The following is a 16,792-nucleotide window of genomic DNA, read 5'->3' as shown; positions in this document are numbered from 1 at the left end:
CTATGTCATGACATCTTCCTCATCTTAAGAAAAAGCACCCACAGTATTTTCCCCTGTAAATAGAAAAATCTCAGAGCAACAGGCAGCCAGCTAGGAGACCCCGTCCAGAGCCATGGTTCTCCTGAACGTGCCACCAAACCCATTAGTGACCAGTCTGCACTGAAGGCTGTGGCATTAACCTTCAGTGCAGGAGTCCTGGGTGTACTTCAAGCTCTGCTGCTCCCTCAAACTATTCCTGCCTCTGTTAACCTTGCTTATAAAAGAGGAAAAGTGGAGTCACCCTTTTACCAAAGCAATAGGAAATTTACGAGTGAAAAATTAACACCACTTTTGATCATTTTAGTGATCAAATATACAGAGGTCTCTGTACATGAAGTATTAGGGGAGATGTTTCCTACATTTGCAACCATACAAAAAGCTTAAGAACAACACATGCAGACTTTCTAAAGAAATTCTTCAGAATCCTTCTCCCAAATCCAAGGGAGAGATTAAAAACCTGGGACAAAATTCAATGGAAAAATTTAAAACCACTGCATCCTTACTGTCTGTCCCACTTTATTACATATTCAATGTTTTCTAATTTAACAAGTCATGAGGAAATCCTACCCAAAATGCAAACATTAAATACAAGACAATGAATATTCCCGGATTTCTTCTTGTTATAGGAATCTTTCCTCTGGCCACTTTGAAACCATGTAACATAACCTTCAAAGCAGGGGAGATGTGTTGTAGAAGTTCTGCTTAGCTAACCATGAATACTAATTGCAGGAAGAACAATCTGCCTGGGGCCGGAGGGCATGAGCTCAACCAACAGGCACAAAAGTTCCATCGTGCTGCTGCAGACAATGGAGCGGGGTGCTGCTGGGGAGCATAGGACAGCCTCCTTGAAAGGGGATACATCCCAGGCCTTAACAAAACCCCAGAGGATAAAGAGAAAACTCCTATCAAAGTAGCCTTGGAAAATAAAGGATTAAAAACGAAGATTTTCACATGTGTGTATATGTACTTTCCATGCGTCTCTATACTCCCACAACACGGACAGCACTTCTGGAAGTTGGTTTTACAAAACATAGTTGGCCAAGTCCAGCTAAGCATCCTGGTTCCTTTGCTGATGTGAGGGATGAACCACACCAGCTTTTCCACTCTGTTCACAAAGAGCTCTGCAGTCCCTCCACCACATCTCACCGAGTTCTTCTTTGGTGGGAAGGTCATACATGGGGGTATCCCCAGCTCAGGGTGCAATGCTGGTGCTGAAACACAGCCTGGGCCACAGCAGTGGAGTCCAAATTTGTGAGTGTGCCTGAAGGAAACTGAGTCACAGGCCAGCAATGAAACACGACTGAATCACCATCACTAGGTCAAACACCAAAGCTACAACCTCATCACATGCATGCTCCATCAGCCCGACATTCTGTAAGCAGGACCAGATCTGTGGATGTGAAATCCGCACCAAATGCTCCTCTGGCCCAGATCTCACCATATGAAAATAACCAGGTTATCTCCTAACTTCAGCTAGCCCAAGGTCAATCTCGTTCCCACCTCAGTCAAAGGGAAAGAGGTGCACTGCTTGCTTTGGACCCTCCGGAGACCCTTTCTCCAGGATAAATCCTAGGAGCCCTGGTAGGGATGGCTACCTGTAAGCAGGACCTGAACTGAAACACTTCACCTGAATCCCAGTGGTGGGAGAGAGCACGACACCCCAACAGACATGGAAGTAGAAGGTCAAAATTAATTTCTCCAGCAGATTTGCAACAAATATGTGAGCCAGAGTTAGAGCAAACCTAGAAAAATCAGGAGCTAGTGAGCTAACAGTCCCTCTGGTTGCAGCGCAGCAAATAGTATGAGGAATGCAAGGACCTACAGGGGTGGCTATCAGGTCCTGTTTACTTGGTTTATCTCAGGTTTGTCTTCAAGACCAACACATGCCAAAGTTGGTCTGGTTTATGCCATCCCTGTAAACAGCAGGTGAGACCCCCATGTTTAGTACCTGATCTCCAAGTGCCTTTTTAAGAGTCTTTCTGTGCTGAGACCAGAAGTGGATCTTCTTTGCTTGGTAACCCAAGTGAAAACACTCTCCCTTTCAGCTTGCAAGATGATCTGGTTGGTACCTGCATTATTCACCTTGACATCAATGGATTTCACAGTATAGAATCCTGCCCATTAGTTAAGGACTCTGCTCGCTTCATACAGGTAGGGCAGGACAGATGTTTAATGTCCCTTCCAACCCAAACCATTCTATATAAAAGCCATACCCTACAATAACATGGACAGTCCAGACTGGGGTGAGGAGAAGATGAGTCAGCCTTCAAACTTGAGGACAACACCTCCGGGTCACCTCTGAACTGTGAAGGGGTGGAAAGTATTGGGAGCAAAGGGTGATGTATACTACACACTATGAGCTGATGAGGATGATGGGGATACTGGGCTAGGTGGACTTTAGGAAGACAGTATTTATCTTTCTATTTTACAAACGATCAGATACTTTCAGTTCTGCCTTGAGACAAGGCATGAGCTCAGTGACCTATTTTCTACAGATCCATTAATTTGGCAGTGCCAGATGGGAGAGAATTTTAGAAGGCTTGATGTTCAAGAGAGAGTTGCTATCATGGTTTCAAAGTTAGATTCTTCTCCCAAGTCCGATGTTCAAAACTGCAGGACTTAAATTCATGTTTGAAGCACCTAAAACACTTCTACAGTGTTCTAATGAGCTTAATAACAATCCTACTGACAGCAACTAACCAATAAGGAATGCTAACCAATACAGAATGGCAATACTATCAGGAAAAGAAAAGGAAGCTTCTATTTCTGGACCAGGAGGTGAGCAGAGAGAAGAATAATCAAAGGAACAGTGCCTGGAAAGCCAGCCTGTAATTTTTCAAAAGCAATACAAGTGTTCTCTGGACCTTGTTTTCTAACATTGATTGGGATGGGATTCACTGTGCTCTGGCTAAACCCCGCTCCCACTGAAAGCGAGAACAAACCAATGCTGAGTGCTTTTGGAAAGCGAAATTATATTCTTCCTTTCCATTTGGGATGTGTGCAATGGGACTCAGGAGAAGCCAAAGCCAGACTTTCAGGCAATGAGTAGGAAGCGAAGCAAACAAACACATAAACAAGAAAAATATCCTGCTTGTCTAAAGCAATTCTAAAAGGGGTTTTCTTTTCCTTTCCTGCAAAGCTGGTGCTTGGGCAGTAAAACAGAGAGGGTGGGAGAAGATGGCAAGGAGAGTGTGTGTCCCACTCCAGGAAAACCACAGAAGATTTCATTGTGTAGGGCTCTTGGTGATGCTGTAGGCAGATTAACAGAGTCTCTTCGTGCTTTCCTAGCAGATACACAGCAAACTAAACAGCACGCTGTGATGGCGCTGCCCACCTTCAAAAGAGCGGAAAACCCAATTAGAGAAAGAAACATCCTGGGATAAGTTGATTCCCCTGACAAAACGCCCAGCTGCCCGTGAAAATGATCTGCATGAAGGCTGGCAGGATAATATTGCAAACTTAACCTGCTCCAAAGCATCTTCATAGATCTTTGCTTTTGATTTGTTAGTAAGAAAAACTGCAGCTGAGGTTTTTTCTTCGCTCGTCGTCGTACTTGGATGTGTACAATTGAAGTACTTCAAATAACATTTATATGACTGCTAGCAATGGTTGATCAGTTAGTGTGACATGGTGCAGATAAAAGCTCCAATTAGGCCTTAACTGTTTACTTAATAGAAAGACCTGTTAGGAACAAGAAGGACTGGCTGTTAGCAGAACAGAACTTTTCCACGTGGCAGATTATCAGTATTCTTTAGCTTCACACATAAACAAGGCTGAAATGCAATTACATTTTCCACAAGGACCCAAATGCTTTTAACCTTTTCAAGGTAAAAAGAGAGAGGGGAAAAAAAAATGCTGAAACTGCGGTTGAATTAGGTCCAGCTAGCTTTTTTTTTTTTTTGAAGTTTTTGTTTCATTTTAATAATGGTTTAGTCCGTTTCACAGCCTGTGGCCTCTTCAAACCTGTTACTTTTAAAGATATAGCAGATGCTTCCTAAATGGAAAGGAAATTGTAATGATGCAAATCCCCTATTCACATGATTTTCCAAATAGGTTTGAGCACCACAAGCTGTATAGGGCAGGTGGGGTAGTGTTACTGACAACCAAAAAAGGTAAACTTGAATACAAATAGACAAATCGAGCACACGTGTTCGTTTGAAAGTTTGCAGTCAGCTCCACAATCTGCGCTCGAGAAAATAAGCTATTATCAGCACTGAGTGTCCTTCTCAGCGTCAGAAAGCTAGAAATTAACTTAATTGCTGAACTGCACCTAAAATCAGCTGCTTTAAACATTACAATTTGCCTTTTAGTCTCATCAAAATTCCAAATATGTTAAAATTCTAATTTGCAAATGTGCTAAATTAACACTTTGAAACCACAATATTTAACCTGTTGGCTAATCTGATGTCAAGTGAAAACAAGTCAAACAACTATGGAAATCACAAAGCCATAGCAATTTCCCTAAAAATCTTTCATATGCGGGTGCCATGAGGGATTCTAAAGTTTGCTTTCATTACAAGCCCTATTATGCCTTTCCTCATCCTAATAATTCATACAGATTAATCTGGATAAAGAGGTGAGGTTTTCATTTAGGATTTTGTTGACATCTTTTTTGCTTTAGAAATGTAATTTTGCAGACCCTTGTAGTTTTACAGGAGCAGCAGATTTGCATCTGAAAGCAAATAGGTTTCATTGGGTAACTCACACCAACACTGCAGAGTGCGACCAAAACTATCAGTGTGCTCAGAGGTTATCTGTAAGACTGGCCAGAAAACTAGTTAAAATACTACATCCACATGCAATTCCTCCCCTCCCAAGTGTACTCTGACTTTATACCAATAGGGAAGATGCTCCTTTTTTGGGAGGGGGGAACAAAAAGACAAACCACAACAAAACACAACTGCTGAATAGTTGGCCAGTAGTGATAATGACATCAAAGATACTCTCTTATCAATAACTAATAAGAAATAATCATGGAGAATTAGCCAGAAAAGTGTTACTTCTCAGAGGCTGTTTATTGTTGCTATTTCTATGTAATATTAAGATCTTGAAAGAAGCAAAATTCAGCTCGAGGCTTTTGACAAACTTTTCTCAAATCTGCTCAGAAAAGGTTTCTATAAAAGGCAGTGAGAGATGAGAAGTAAAATATTGCCATGGATTAGAAAGTAATTTGCACTGATCAAGTTCACAGAAACATAGAATCATAGAATTATAGAATAGTTAGGGTTGGAAAGGACCTCAAGATCATCCAGTTCCAACCCCCTGCCATGGGCAGGGACACCTCACACTAAACCATCCCACACAAGGCTTCATCCAACCTGGCCTTGAACACTGCCAGGGATGGAGCACTCACAACCTCCCTGGGCAACCCATTCCAGTGCCTCACCACCCTAACAGGAAAGAATTTCCTCCTTAGATCCAATCTAAACTTCCCCTGTTTAAGTCTGAACCCGTTACCCCTTGTCCTGTCACTACAGTCCCTGACGAAGAGTCCCTCCCCAGCATCCCTATAGGCCCCCTTCAGATTTACTGACATCAAGACTGTTGGTTCTGTGTTCTTCAACATCCGCAGGTGAGCTGTGGCTAAGAAATAACCTCTATCTTGCAACATTCCAGGGACCACTGCTGGCTGTGCCACTCTGCTGACCTATGTGCCTCTGAAGGAAGAGAATCAGCAAAGGCTTTATTTGTTCTTAATGTGAACATGGAATTGGATTATTGCTGTGTGTAAGTGATGACCATTAAAAACTGTGCAGGCAAATTTGGGGAAATACAGAAACAGCACAAGGGATGCCCATCTTAACTGCTCAAAATGAAGGGTTTATTTCACTTAGACCAAGAAAATACTAAGCAATAAAGCTTTAACAGCTGCACAAGAGCTTTTGTTAACCAAAACTTGGGTTTAGCATTTTGTAGTGTTGAAGGTGGAGGTGCCAATGCAGGCAAATCAAATAATCCCAGAAAACTGTTTTCCTATTCAGCTAGGCAAAATAATAATGGTAATTAAATATGTAAAAAGCAGTAAGGAAAACAGAAGCATTTACCTTACTGGTTAGAAACAGGTAGGATCCCAGTGCTCTGGACACTTACCAGGTGACATCTCGGTATAGCTAAACATATTTTCATTGGAAATCTTATTTTTACTTTAACATCCTGGAAGGAAAACAGCAGCAAAAAGAAGGTTGAATACAAATGCAGATGTCGATGCCAACCAGCCTGATTCAAACAAACAGCTTCTACCAGATGTGGCATTGCTTTGGGCAAACACATGCACATGACTGGGCATAGAGACAGCCTCCTAGAAAGGAAGTCTCTGTAATGACAGACTGCCACTACAGAAAAGACAGTATCCACAACCCGTTGCCTTTCTGATATTGTTCTTTCTTCCAATATCTAACTAAAAGTTTCCCAGCTTTTATTTATAGGGTTCTATGAGGCTGAATATTTCACTATCAAAGTTAGTGATTCCAGCAGGAAATTGTTTTCTGGGGAAAATATTTTTGCTTAATTTCAAATTGTAATCATTTTTCATTAAGCATCCTTAAATAGGAAGCTCACGTTGCACAGAATTTGCACGTTTAGAAGGGAACTAATGAAGTTTCCAGTTTCATAACTTACATTGAGCTTGAATCAACAGGACATATTGATGAAAAGCATCTATTCTGCTATGGCTGCTTGGCTTGTTTGGGTTCCTGCTTTTGCAGCGGATTTTGGACTGATCCTCATTACCTTATGGCATTTGAACACTGACAAGAGAAATTACTTATAAATAAAAAAGACAGAGGAGCTCTAGTTCTAAATACTTCTAATTAGTTTCTAATGCCATGGTGCCATTAATGAAATGATGCTTTCTTAGCCTAAAAACATCTCTTCAACAGATTTCTGGCAGAAAGGAAGTTACAAAGCCTGGAGCCCTCGCTGAGCTAAGGACCACTTCAGGCTCCCCTTCAGACTGACATGATTCATGACCAGCCAGGCTGGAGAGGCATCGGCCTTCCTCCCATAGCCTTCACCCTGCTTCGATGGGATGCAAAGGGCGAAAATACCCCCATCACAAAACATGACACCAAGCTAATGGTTACAAATGTGTTTTCAAGAAGAAGGAGGGGAGGAAAAGGCTGGAGAAAAGCTTCTATTCTACTGTATGGGAGAGCTTTTGTCTTCTTAAAGCAGCTTTTTTCCTCATCATCTCTAGAAACGCCCTTGCTCAACAGTACATTTAGCGATGCTGGCTGAAACGGCATAATTCAGTTCTTATGCCAAAATCAACAGCAGCATTTCGCAAGCGGTGGCCAAATAAAACAAGGCAAGGATTAAATCAATTTAACACCTTCTAGGGTTTCTACCAAGTGCTCCTAGAGAAACGTGTGGTTTTGTTTTCCTGCCTGCACCCTTCAGCCTCTGTTGAATTTCCCTGTGTCTTCTTTGCTTGTCAATACTCAGTGTTACGAGCACAGCCGGGCAGATGTGGGACAGCAAAGCACACCCACAGATGTGGGGGCCTGGATCCTCATGGAGATCAAAACTGTGCCTGGGCTGGTGCAGAACCCCAGCCAAGGAAAAGGCTATGCAAACGCTGAGTGGGATGAAGGGGCTGGGACTGTGTCCCCAAGCCTCAGCTCGCTGCATGATACACCAGTGTAGGTGGCTGAGTGTAGCATGAGGGCCAAACTTCTCCTTCCACCCTCCACTTACCTCTGCCATGAGTAGAAATGGAAAAGAAGGAAGGGACCTTAAAGATCATCCAGTTCCAGCCCCTTGTCATGGGGGTACTGACCTTGTCGATTAGCCACAGGGCATGCCTGTGGCTAATGCTATTTGTCTTAGACCCATGTTTTGATGACCAGTATCCACTAATTCAGCACCAAAGAGCTTTCACCCTACTGAACAGCCATCTAATTCAAATAAGACACTGCTTTCACATGTCACAAACACAGGCACAAAAACAGGCTGTAATGGCAGAGCACAGTAGTTTTCTTCTTTTCACTTAACGTAAAATTAGCCAGAATTCAGACCCAAAAATATGTGCAGCACCCACAGTTTTCTTTAAATTCCCAGCTATGACAATGGCATTTTTCCTTTTCCAGATGAGGAAATTTCCCAGTATTGCCTCAGATTCTAAAAATGCCTTCATGTTGATTCAGCAGCACACAGACCATTTCAGTGAGAGCAGAGCCCACCTGATGATGTACCTCTGCTTTCAGCAAGGTCTGGACCACACAGGCCCTTGAGGTCTCTTCCAAACTAAATCATTCTGTGATCTGATGCAAGCCCGACACCAGGAAAGAGTGTCAACCTTCCATAATGCTGACTCAATGCAAAGACTGCAGATACACAACACGTTCCTAGAAATCAGCACCTGACAACTGAAACTTCTTGTAGAATCATGGAATGGTTTGGGTTGCAAAGGACCTCAAGATCATCCAGTTTCAACCCCCCTGCAGGGGGGACACCTCACACTAACCCATCCAACACAGGGCTTCATCCAACCTGGCCTTGAACACTGCCAGGGATGGAGCACTCACAACCTCCCTGGGCAACCCATTCCAGTGCCTCACCACCCTAACAGGAAAGAATTTCCTCCTTAGATCCAATCTAAACTTCCCCTGTTTAAGTTTTAACCCGTTACCCCTTGTCCTGTCACTACAGTCCCTAATGAAGAGTCCCTCCCCAGCATCCCTATAGGCCCCCTTCAGGTACTGGAAGGCTGCTCTGAGGTCTCCACGCAGCCTTCTCTTCATCAGGCTGAACAGCCCCAACTTTCTCAGCCTATCTTCATACCGGAGGTGCTCCAGCCCCTGATCATCCTCATGGCCCTCCTCTGCAATTGTTCCAACAGTTCCATGCAATCAGACACACTTCCACCTAGCTCTTGCCTCATAGATACTTACACAATAAATACAATAAGGTTTAAACTTCTGTTTAAAGCTGTCTTGGTCAAGATGTCCCCCTGTGCCCAGGAGTAGATGGTGAAGACCCTCTCTTAATAACATGTCTTTTCTTTCACAAACCATTACTGCTTTTTTTAATAAATATATAGCTTATCTGCATATTCATTAATAATTTATTAATAGGCTATATAGAATATGTCTTTATAATACATTCTATGTCTGTAATTTGCTGCTGAAGAAAATTACCAGTCTTTCATGTTTGCTTCCTTACTGATAAAACCTGTGGTAAATATAAATACAAGAATAAATAATAGGTTAACTATGAAGTTGGCTCCCAGCATAAAAACTGTGAAATATTCCCTCCCCAGGTACTTATATTGTCCCTTTAAAGTTATTTGGAAGGATTTCACCCAGTAGTTTGTGATTTTCAAAGACATTAAGAAACACAGAAGCAAGTCTTCAGCAGGAACACATAGAGCGCATGGCCCTTTAGTCAGTGGAGATGGAGCAATCACAGAAGCTGGTGATCTGAAATGAGAGCCAACGTGCAGTAACAGCTACTAAAATGGTTATAGCAGTGGAGAATTACTCCAGCCTGAAGACCCAGCTCATCTGCCTTCCTCCTTTATGTCCTCGGTGCAGCGGCACGCTAAGGAGTGTTGACTTAGATCCACTGAACACAACCCAAAGTGCTCCAGGAAGAGGTTTTGATGAATCATAGTTGGTTATACACTGAGTGACTAGAGATTGGAGCACACGAAAAGGTTTTCCTCCTTTTTCCTAGCTACATCAAACCTCCCCCAAGGCAGAAGTCTCTGCTTGAAAAGGAATGCTACATGCAAACCGGCGCTCCAGGTAGTGCATTCGCAATGAGATGTAAAGTGACATCCATCTTGATTTAATGCCGCTCAAGAGCCATCGGGATTCTGAGCAGCACTTGGACACAATCCAAAGGCGATGATTGTGCATTGTAGGCCTTAGAAACATGTCCCAAGATCATAGCTCTCTCATTCCCACCAGTAAATAAAATATATCCCAGGGGCTTCTTGTTATACGGCAATCAAGATCTCCAAATCCATTTGCTGGCTGCAGCACATCTCATTTCCCAGGTTCTCTCTCTTCTACTGTGCTCATTGTTGCTATTCAGTTCTAATAGCTGCATCTCAGGCAAAAACCAAACATTCTGCAGCCAAGCTCCAGAGATAAGAAGAAGGCATAAGAAATACCAAAGATAAAAGACTACTAAGCCTTTTGCTCCTGCTTTAGCATGAGCACAACAAATCAGATCTCTGCACTTCCCTATGATTCTTTCCATAAGTCATATTTGGATTAAACTAGCTCATAGGCATCTTTTCATTATTTCTTTCTAGCTTTTAGCATGGCTTTGGGAAAAAAAATGGGGAGGTTTTGATGCTTTCAACCAAACTGAGCTGGCCATGGGGTAGAAAAACTGGACTCAATTTCTAACGCTGTAAATGTATCTCATCACTGTGTAAGGGAAGGGAGGCAGAGGTTTGTGTGCATATGTGTGCATGGATACACATGAACTTCTCTCTTGTCTTAGTTTTAAACTGCTCAAGAAATATCTTCAAAATGGGCAACAGTCGCAATGCAATCAGACAGTCTGTCTGCAGCAAAACGATTTAATTTGGTCCTGTTGCCCCTTCTGAAAAATGATGTCGACAGAAGATTAGGAGACAGCGAGTTTAAAATTGTTCTATCAGAACCAGTTGCCTGTTAGGAAGCTTATACAAGGCAATTCAAAATTGTTCGGGGGTTTTTTTTTTTACGAGGCGATTGCCCATCGGGAAGACTGTTTGTAACTGAAGTAAAGGCTAAAATGGTTTACAATGCACGGAGAGGTGCCTTGGATTTGTACATATTCTGCACAGCAGACCCTCGTGTGCATATTTCCCTTGTCTTGTTTTGCTGTTCCTTCTGTTTGCTGCTGCAGCATTTTCTTCCTGAGAGCCTGTTTGTTAGTTGAAAATAACAAGAGCTTTTTCATTTTTATATTCCAAGGCAGGCAATTCAAATCATCTCAGAAAATTGTTTCCCTATTCAGTTAGGCTATATAATAATGCAAGGCCAAATCTTGTCATTTACTAATGAGCCAAGATGGATTTACTAGAGAAAGACTACGAGACTGATATGGCTCTAGCTCATCCACTTCCACACAGCACAGAGTGGCATGTGTTTTATGTAGGCTCTGCAATCAGGTGAGGATGGGGACATCTCAGTAGGGACCACTGGGTTAAAAGCTCCTTCCTCATCACTAAATGCAATCATTGCTTTCTAACCCACACCTTAGAGTGGTCATTTTATTGCTGTGATATTATTCTTACATTCATGCTCATTCATGTTAAAGAAAGTAGAGATTTCAGTGTATTATTCTGTGTATACTGGTACATTAGCATGAAAGCAATGCCATTTGGAAGTGCCCAAGCTTGGCCAGTCCCGGTTCCTAACTCTCTAGGGTACACCTCAGCAGCTGAAAGAGAGCTGCAGATAATGCCAGTCAGCAGAGCCTAAGGAGCTTTCCCCACCAACAAAGCAAGAAGGGTGAAGCCAAAAGTCAGGCATGGCCTTGCACTCTCCATCCTTTCTTGTCCGATTATTTTCTGGTACCGTTTTCTCTCTCCACCTCTGTCTGGTATCCTTTCAGAGGACATCACCCAGAGTTTTGGGGGGAGTCACAAAGCAACCCGACATTGTTATGCTAGAAGTAAGTTGGAAAGAACAAAGTAAATAATTCCTGATATTAGCAGATATAATTTCCATCTATACATCTTCTATCTGAGCTTCTCCATCAAGTTCTTGGGAGACAGTAACATCCAGACCCCAAACATCAACAGTACCATTTTGCCACCTGCCTTCACCATCTGAAGAGAACACGCCTCTGTTCAGCAAGGATGGGATAGAGACTTCTTTCTTTCAAGATCCATTTTACGCTTGCACATTCAAGGGAACATAAACTGGCAGGGTAGCAAAGTTACACAGGCAAAGTTTGGCCTGGGTCTGTTTGCTCATGGCTACACAACCCCCCCGTGAGCACCATGGCAGGTCCTTCACCCATGTCCTTGGCAGGGCATGATGGAACTGGATCGTGACAGCACACTCCTGCACTGCTGCAATCACGGGTGTTTCGACACTGACTCACAGAAAGATGCCAAAAATGCTCCTGTGACTCAGCAATTCCTGCAGAAAACTCACTTCTCTGAGTACACCAATTCAAAGAAAACCCTTGCGAGCTGATTTCACCCACGTAAACACAGACCACCAGGCACGATACCACCTCTGCCACCTCATGAAGAGTGGCACAGAAATGGATTTGCACAGAAATGAATGACTTTAGCAGAACACATTGAAGACTAGCTAACCCCACCGGCAGAAGGCACACAGATCTGGCCTGTCCTGGTGAACTAAGGCTGAGCATATTGAGCTGTAATGGGGCACAGTTTGTGCTTAAAAAGGGTAATGGCTATTAAGTAAAAGACAAATGTTTATCAGGCAGAGTAATTTCTCTTGATGCTCTTCAGCCATTCAAGAGTATATGGCCTACCCAGATACATTTTATTGTCTAACGTAATAACATTCTCTAAATCAGATCTTAACATACAATAAAACTGTTCTCCAAAGAAGACTTATTTTATAAAGTTAGTCCACAAAAACTGAATAAGACATGAGACACCAGTGAGGCCAGAGATTCAGACCAGTTACAGACCTATAACTCGGTTTATGCATAGATCACATACATCAGTTATGAACTTGATACATGTATGTTTGAAATATCAGTGGAGGACAACCATGAAAGACATTATCATAGACACTGTCCCACATGGACAGGTTCTTAATAAAAGGGAGACCCCAGGCATATTGTGTTGCTGTGAAGAGCACACATGAGAATCAAGCTCTCAGTAGCAAAGACCAAGGTTTCCTTACTGGTGAGCAGTCTGTTATTCATAAAGCAAAAGGAATTGTGATTCCACACACACGTTTGCTTTTAAGAACCTCATGGCGATGGCTGTCTGGTGAGTACAGCAACACTGAGACAGGGAACAGCTATCCAAGAGAGCTGATGAATAGAGGCCAGCCCCTCCCTGATTTAGCGCAGCCCCGCATCCTTCCCCCTGCTCAAAGCTGAAACAGAGCCATCTAATCCACCCACAGAGCAGCATGTAGAAGTGACATCAGCCCTTGGTCACCACTCGTCACGCCTGGATTTAAGGCGGTGAGCACAGCACTCTCTTCGCTTCCTCATCCCTGAAGTCCTTAAGCAATTCTCTTTGCCAAAAGGCTGAGTGCCGAAGGTTGTTTTATGACTGAGCACAGAGCAACGCCAGAATGAGGAAAGTGCAAAGGTGGCTCTCATAGACTCATGGAAATGAGCATTATTAGATCACCAAGCCTGCCCTTCTTCAGAAGGCAACACAGAATTTTGTACAGCAAACTCTTCACTGAGCCTAATAACTTGTGTTTGACACAGGCTTGCAGCAAGGGCTGAAGCCAGATATGTTTGAAAGAGGAGCCTGGCTGGCTGTTGGAGCATGACAAAAAGATAGGGTGGATTCCCTGGCTCTTAGTGTTTAAAACTATGTCTGACCATCTCTGAAAGACCGGCGCTAACCAAACACATGTCGTTCGGTTTAATTCGAAACAGGATAAGGTTGTTCATAGCCTGTTTTACACAGGATGACCTAAGCAACAAGATAACCTCATTCTGCACCTTGTTCTAATATCACCAGCATATCCTATGGCAAAGGCTGCCACAAACTAGCGCAATATTACTGTTCAAGGCATGAACGTGGAATGGCCCGAGGTCAACGGGCACTTCAGTCACTGAATTCAATGGGAGCAGGAATGACGTTAAGATTTTTCCAGTTCAGATGTCAGCTATTAATTTGGATGATGGTTATTTGATTCCAAGGAAAGTCAGGGGAATCAAGTTAAAAAGACAGAGATATATTCATATATCCTTAAGCTGGGAGACACCGCAACTCACTGATAACCGAAATTAGATTGAGCTAGCGCTATCTCTAATTAGGATCTTTCACTATGAACAAGGATAGAGGACAAAGTGAATTAGGAAAGGAAACAGCACATACATTGGCTCAAAACAATAACCAGAAATACTAGCTTCCGTGTCAAGATGCCATGTACTAAGAAAGGTTTCCAAAACTACTAAGATAAATCTGAAACTACTCAGAATTAGAGACTCACTATAAATGTTGGTGATATTTATTAACTAATTAGCTAAATGACCTTTGCATCATTTTTATACAGTTTTCTCTCATAAATATTTCATGAATTACATGTAATTATTAGTAACATCAACTTTAGTGAATTAATTACTGCCAATTCCTATTAATAAAATGCATCTTGCAATAAATAATGTTAGTTTATTACAGAGTATTGGTCTCGGAGGTATTCACATCTGTCAGTTGCCTTCTACTTCAGGCTAAAAGAAAGGTAATCAAATAACTGTAATTATTGTACGAAATATATCACCGTTTGTTTAAAATGTCAATGGGAATGGATAAAGGCATTTGTAACAATCTGAACCGAGTACCCTAATCCACAGTGGTGTAAGTGCACATGACAAAGAGCCACAGGATACTGGCTGATGTCTGGGGCCAACAGACAGAAATGTCAACAAATGGTTACTTCTCTGATTTACTAACAGGGGTTTATGCCTACAGGCCACTGGCTTAGAGCTACTCTAATAAAGTAGCAGTGGATTTAATCTGATGGCTCCTAATTAGCCCTTGTGGAACCTGCCAGGCAGGTTTCCATGCACTCATGCTACTACAGTAGCATTAGTAGGTAGCATCTGAGGCTGCTGGACCAGGTACTACAGGAGAGCAAAGGCCAGCAAAGTCCTCCTGCCCTGGGACAACTAAGAAGCTTTACTAAGCCTGAGTTTCAAGGATAAGGCCAGGCTGCTGTTTCTTTGCCCTGCCTAGAAGGGTGGACCCTTCTCCAAACAGCTGCTCCTAGTCCCACAGCCTGGCAGTCAGCTCAGCCACACAGGACAAACAGGAGGCTTAGTCTATTCATTACCATTTCCACACAAGAACAGTGACTAATTCGGCAGCACTACACTGTTCCAAACTGCTTGTCGTACATAGCCAAATGCCTAAATGCTGGCAAGCAAGGCAAGCTTAACTTGGTGACATCTGCCAATATTAAAGCACTGGAATAAACCAGATTATCATGATTTTGCAGAGGTTTATACTGAAGCCTACTAACATGGTATTATATTATATATATATATTATCTATTTTATATTCTATAAGGAAATGGTATAGACTGGACTTCCTATTCTTCACTCCCATCCTCTTTTATTTTATTCCTTTTCCAGACACAGAAATTCCTAGAGCAAAACAAAATGGCTGTAGATGAAAATGGAAAATCCAAACATTATACCTCAGGAAAAATAGTGTTTGAGGCAGGCAGTGATAAACCCATCTTCCTGCATCAGTCTAACTTACCTTTACTCCTTTTCTGCTCCCCAGGTGCATTACAGTGGTTGCATACACACGCTACACCACACTTCCCCGTGATTACTGTGATTTATGCTTTCATCCAACTACACCGTGAAGCTGTTGTCATCTCTATGCTATAATCCTTCAGACTCCCACTGGTAAGAAATACCAGAGAAAACTGCAAAAACAGTGGCAGAACTTCCAAATTCACTGGATTTGGCTTCTAGTACAGGGATATCTGCAGTGCCACCATTCCTGTGGCAAGTCTGGCCTTATACCAGCAGCCTAGACTTTCATAGGAGTCTCTACCAAAACCATATCCTTTGGTTTTGCTCTCCCTTAGGGCTGCTCATAATTTATTCTGAACAAATCCCATAGAACTTCAGAAGGGGAAAGGATAACTACTGCTTGCACAGGATCTTGCAAGGTATCAATTGAGAATACCTTTCTCCCCCTGTGCTTACATACATCTAACCAGAGGGTTGCATTGTCAGCTGCCAGCAGCTGGGCAATGAGATCATGTGCTTGGGAGACCTCTGTTCCCACAGAAGGATCTTTGTACCCAAAAAGCCTGGGGCCCCATACCCATGTCTTGGGGCATAGGGATGTGCTTGACTTCGCGCAGTTTGGGTAGCACCTTCTTCGTCAACAACAGTCCTAGGGTACCAAGGTGTACTATAGCCACCTATCATAATGGGAATAACCCAGCAGCATGCTCAGAATATCTTCTGGAGCCTGGGGAAAACTGGCAGACAGGTACTCCTGCTCCAGGGTCAGCAGCTCAAAAACCCATCGTTTTTACCCAATTATTCTTACTTATTTAAGTATGAAAGTGAATCAGTCGTGATGCTGACCTTCATCTCCTGCATCACACCTGCTATACCAAAACAGTTCTGCACCCAACAGTTGCGGCAGCACCCTAGAAGGAGCTGGAATTCCTTCTAGCAGAGTTCGCAGCTGAACGTGGGTCACCACAGCAAACAGGCACTCTCTCCACTAGAAGCTTTTTGCTGCTGTTGTTTTAAGAGAAAATTGCATATATTAGGCAGGCTTTGAAGTTATTGCCAGAGTGGGAGAATTGGAAGACATCAGTAGAACATCATAGTTGGCTTTAAAGATGAGGGAAGTGCCTACCTGCTCAGGTCTATCAAAGAGCTTTGGCTTTCAGAAACTGAAGTGAAGGTAAAGCACTGATCAGATTTAGGTAACTCCCAATGTATTGGCAGCAGTTGGGAGGGTGGTTACATTCCTCACAAAAACCACTTAACACAAGAGCATTAATAAAAGAGAAAACACCTTCTCAGAGCAATGCTTCTGGGACTGACTGGTAAGAATGAGAGTAATTGCCATCACCAGTATCATCTCATTTGAGTGTAA

This window comes from Lathamus discolor, chromosome 3 (genome assembly GCF_037157495.1).
Source record: "Lathamus discolor isolate bLatDis1 chromosome 3, bLatDis1.hap1, whole genome shotgun sequence".
Classification (NCBI taxonomy): domain Eukaryota; kingdom Metazoa; phylum Chordata; class Aves; order Psittaciformes; family Psittacidae; genus Lathamus; species Lathamus discolor.
This window is presented reverse-complemented; position numbering follows the sequence as displayed.